The sequence below is a fragment of the Bombina bombina genome, chromosome 2 (genome assembly GCF_027579735.1).
Source record: "Bombina bombina isolate aBomBom1 chromosome 2, aBomBom1.pri, whole genome shotgun sequence".
Classification (NCBI taxonomy): Eukaryota; Metazoa; Chordata; class Amphibia; order Anura; family Bombinatoridae; genus Bombina; species Bombina bombina.
Window position 1 is genome coordinate 1,294,163,160 of NC_069500.1, and position 5,397 is coordinate 1,294,168,556.

The following is a 5,397-nucleotide window of genomic DNA, read 5'->3' on the forward strand; positions in this document are numbered from 1 at the left end:
CCGCCCACCCCAGTCATTCGACCGACGGACAGGAGGAAAAATATAGGAGAAACCATATGGTACCGTGGTGACTGTAGTTAGAGAAAATAATTCATCAGACCTGATTAAAAAACCAGGGCGGGCCGTGGACCGGACACACCGTTGGAGAAAGAATTTTTTTATCAGGTAAGCATAAATTCTGTTTTCTCCAACATTGGTGTGTCCGGTCCACGGCGTCATCCTTACTTGTGGGAACCAATACCAAAGCTTTAGGACATGGATGAAGGGAGGGAGCAAATCAGGTTACCTAAACGGAAGGCACCACGGCTTGCAAAACCTTTCTCCCAAAAATAGCCTCCGAAGAAGCAAAAGTATCAAATTTGTAAAATTTGGCAAAAGTGTGCAGTGAAGACCAAGTCGCTGCCTTACATATCTGATCAACAGAAGCCTCATTCTTGAAGGCCCATGTGGAAGCCACAGCCCTAGTGGAGTGAGCTGTGATTCTTTCAGGAGGCTGCCGTCCGGCAGTCTCGTAAGCCAATCGGATGATGCTTTTTAGCCAAAAGGAGAGAGAGGTAGAAGTCGCTTTTTGACCTCTCCTTTTACCAGAATAGACGACAAACAGAGAAGATGTTTGTCTGAAATCTTTTGTAGCTTCTAAATAGAATTTTAGAGCACAGACTACGTCCAAATTGTGTAACAAACGTTCCTTCTTTGAAACTGGATTTGGACACAAAGAAGGCACAACTATCTCCTGGTTAATATTTTTGTTAGAAACAACCTTTGGAAGAAAACCAGGCTTAGTACGCAAAACCACCTTATCTGCATGGAACACCAGATAGGGCGGAAAACACTGCAGAGCAGATAACTCTGAAACTCTTCTAGCAGAAGAAATAGCAACCAAAAACAAAACTTTCCAAGATAACAACTTAATATCTATGGAATGTAGAGGTTCAAACGGAACCCCTTGAAGAACTGAAAGAACTAGATTTAAACTCCAGGGAGGAGTCAAAGGTCTGTAAACAGGCTTGATCCTAACCAGAGCCTGAACAAATGCTTGAACATCTGGCATAGCTGCCAGTCGTTTGTGTAGTAAGACAGATAAAGCAGAAATCTGTCCCTTTAGAGAACTCGCAGATAATCCTTTATCCAAACCTTCTTGCAGAAAGGAAAGAATCTTAGGAATTTTTATCTTATTCCATGGGAATCCCTTGGATTCACACCAGCAGATATATCTTTTCCATATTTTATGGTAAATCTTTCTAGTTACCGGTTTTCTGGCCTGAACCAGAGTATCTATCACAGAATCTGAAAACCCACGCTTTGATAGAATCAAGCGTTCAATCTCCAAGCCGTCAGCTGGAGGGAGACCAGATTTGGATGTTCGAATGGACCCTGAACAAGAAGGTCCTGTCTCAAAGGTAGCTTCCATGGTGGAACAGATGACATATTCACCAGGTCTGCATACCAAGTCCTGCGTGGCCACGCAGGAGCTATCAAGATCACAGAGGCCCTCTCCTGTTTGATCCTGGCTACCAGCCTGGGAATGAGAGGAAACGGTGGGAACACATAAGCTAGGTTGAAGGTCCAAGGCGCTACTAGTGCATCCACTAGAGTCGCCTTGGGATCCTTGGATCTGGACCCGTAGCAAGTAACCTTGAAGTTCTGATGAGACGCCATCAGATCCATGTCTGGAATGCCCCATAATTGAGTCAACTGGGCAAAAATCCCCGGGTGGAGTTCCCACTCCCCCGGATGGAATGTCTGACGACTCAGATAATCCGCTTCCCAGTTTTCCACACCTGGGATGTGGATCGCAGATAAATGGCAGGAGTGATTCTCCGCCCATTGTATTATTTTGGTCACTTCTTTCATCGCCAGGGAACTCCTTGTTCCCCCCTGATGATTGATATACGCAACAGTCATGTTGTCTGATTGGAATCTTATGAATCTGGCCTTTGCAAGCTGAGGCCAAGCCCTGAGAGCATTGAATATCGCTCTTAGTTCCAGAATGTTTATCGGGAGAAGAGACTCTTCCCGAGACCATAGTCCCTGAGCTTTCAGGGATTCCCAGACCGCACCCCAGCCCACTAGACTGGCGTCGGTCGTGACAATGACCCACTCTGGTCTGCGGAAGCTCATTCCCTGGGATAGGTTGTCCAGGGATATCCACCAACGGAGTGAATCTCTGGTCTTCTGATCTACTTGAATCACTGGAGACAAGTCTGTATAGTCCCCATTCCACTGTTTCAGCATGCACAGTTGTAATGGTCTTAGATGAATTCGCGCAAAAGGAACTATGTCCATTGCTGCAACCATCAACCCTACTACTTCCATGCACTGAGCTATGGAAGGACGTGGAACAGAATGAAGAACTTGACAAGCGCTTAGAAGTTTTGACTTTCTGACATCTGTCAGAAAAATCCTCATTTCTAAGGAATCTATTATTGTTCCCAAGAAGGGAACTCTTGTTGACGGAGACAGAGAACTTTTTTCTATGTTCACCTTCCATCCGTGAGATCTGAGAAAGGCCAGAACGATGTCTGTATGAGCCTTTGCTTTTGAAAGGGACGACGCTTGTATTAGAATGTCGTCCAAGTATGGTACTACTGCAATGCCCCTCGGTCTTAGAACCGCTAGAAGGGACCCGAGTACCTTTGTGAAAATCCTTGGAGTAGTGGCTAATCCAAATGGGAGGGCCACAAACTGGTAATGTTTGTCCAGAAAGGCAAACCTTAGGAACTGATGATGTTCTTTGTGTATAGGAATATGTAGGTACGCATCCTTTAGATCCACGGTAGTCATAAATTGACCTTCCTGGATAGTGGGTAGAATCGTTCGAATGGTTTCCATTTTGAACGAAGGTACCCTGAGAAATTTGTTTAGGATCTTTAAATCCAGAATTGGTCTGAAGGTTCCCTCTTTTTTGGGAACTACGAACAGATTTGAGTAAAATCCCATTCCTTGTTCCGTCATTGGAACTGGGTGTATCACTCCCATCTTTAACAGGTCTTCTACACAATGTAAGAACGCCTGTCTCTTTATTTGGTTTGAGGATAAGCGAGACATGTGGAACCTTCCCCTTGGGGGTAGTTCCTTGAATTCCAGAAGATAACCCTGAGAAACTATTTCTAGCGTCCAGGGATCCTGAACATCTCTTGCCCAAGCCTGAGCAAAGAGAGAGAGTCTGCCCCCCACTATAACCGGTCCCGGATCGGGGGCTACTCCTTCATGCTGTTTTGTTAGCGGTAGCAGGCTTCTTGGTCTGCTTACCCTTGTTCCAGCCTTGCATCGGTTTCCAGGCTGGTTTGGACTGTGAGGCATTACCCTCTTGCTTAGAGGATGCAGAATTAGAGGCCGGTCCGTTCCTGAAATTACGAAAGGAACGAAAATTAGACTTATTCTTGGCCTTGAAAGGCCTATCTTGTGGGAGGGCGTGGCCCTTTCCCCCAGTGATGTCTGAGATAATCTCTTTCAATTCTGGTCCAAAGAGGGTTTTACCCCTGAAGGGGATGTTAAGCAATTTTGTCTTGGATGATACATCCGCTGACCAAGACTTTAGCCAAAGCGCTCTGCGCGCCACAATTGCAAACCCTGAATTTTTCGCCGCTAATCTAGCTAATTGCAAAGCGGCATCTAAAATAAAAGAGTTAGCCAACTTAAGTGCGTGAACTCTGTCCATAACCTCCTCATATGGAGTCTCTCTACTGAGCGACTTTTCTAGTTCCTTGAACCAGAACCACGCTGCTGTAGTGACAGGAACAATGCACGAAATGGGTTGTAGAAGGTAACCTTGCTGTACAAAAATCTTTTTAAGCAAACCTTCCAATTTTTTATCCATAGGATCTTTGAAAGCACAACTATCCTCGATAGGAATAGTAGTGCGCTTGTTTAGAGTGGAAACTGAACCCTCGACCTTAGGGACTGTCTGCCATAAGTCCTTTCTGGGGTCGACCATAGGAAATAATTTCTTAAATATAGGAGGGGGAACAAAAGGTATGCCGGGCTTCTCCCACTCCTTATTCACTATGTCCGCCACCCGCTTGGGTATAGGAAAAGCGTCGGGGTGCACCGGAACCTCTAGGAACTTGTCCATCTTGCATAATTTTTCTGGAATGACCAAGTTGTCACAATCATCCAGAGTAGATAACACCTCCTTAAGCAGAGCACGGAGATGTTCTAATTTAAATTTAAATGTCACAACATCAGGTTCAGCCTGTTGAGAAATTTTTCCTGAATCTGAAATTTCCCCATCTGACAAAACCTCCCTCATGGCCCCTTCAGATTGGTGTGAGGGTATGACAGAACAATTATCAGCGCCCTCCTGCTCTTCAGTGTTTAAAACAGAGCAATCGCGCTTTCTCTGATATGCAGGCATTTTGGATAAAATATTTGCTATGGAGTTATCCATTACAGCCGTCAATTGTTGCATGGTAATAAGCATTGGCGCGCTAGAAGTACTAGGGGCCTCCTGCGTGGGCAAAACTGGTGTAGACACAGAAGGAGATGATGTAGAACCATGTCTACTCCCTTCATCTGAGGAATCATCTTGGGCAATTTCATTATCTGTGGCAGTACTGTCCTTACTTTGTTTGGACGCTATGGCACAATTATCACACAATTTTGAAGGGGGAGACACATTGGCTTTCATACATATAGAACATAGCTTATCTGAAGGCACAGACATGTTAAACAGGCTTAAACTTGTCAATAAAGCACAAAAACCGTTTTAAAACAAAACCGTTACTGTCTCTTTAAATTTTAAACAGAGCACACTTTATTACTGAATATGTGAAAAAATATGAAGGAATTCATATTTTCACCACAGTGTCTTAAAGAATTAAAAGTATTGCACACCAATTTTCAGAGCTTTAACCCTTAAAATAACGAAACCGGAGCCGGTTACAGATTTAACCCCTATACAGTCCCAGCTACAGCCTTTGCTGTGACTTTACCAAGCCCAGAGGGGAATACGATACCAAATGACGCCTTCTAGGAACTTTTCCAACTACTGTCAGGTCCTCACACATGCATCTGCATGTCTTGCTCTCAAAAACAACTGCGCAGTAATGGCGCGAAAATGAGGCTCAGCCTACAACTGGGAAGGCCCTTCCTGACTGGAAGAGGTGTCTAACATAGTGCCTGACGTTAAAAAACGTTCCCCAAGTTTATAAGTGTGAATTATCAGCATAAACATGTATAAAATGTCCAAATAAAGCAATAGATTTAGCCCATAAAAGTGTCTACCAGTTTTATAGCCCATATTATGCCCTTTATTCTGTTTGAGACTAAGAAAATGGCTTACCGGTCCCCATGAGGGGAAATGACAGCCTTCCAGCATTACACAGTCTTGTTAGAAATATGGCTAGTCAAACCTTAAGCAGAAAAGTCTGCTAACTGTTTCCCCCAACTGAAGTT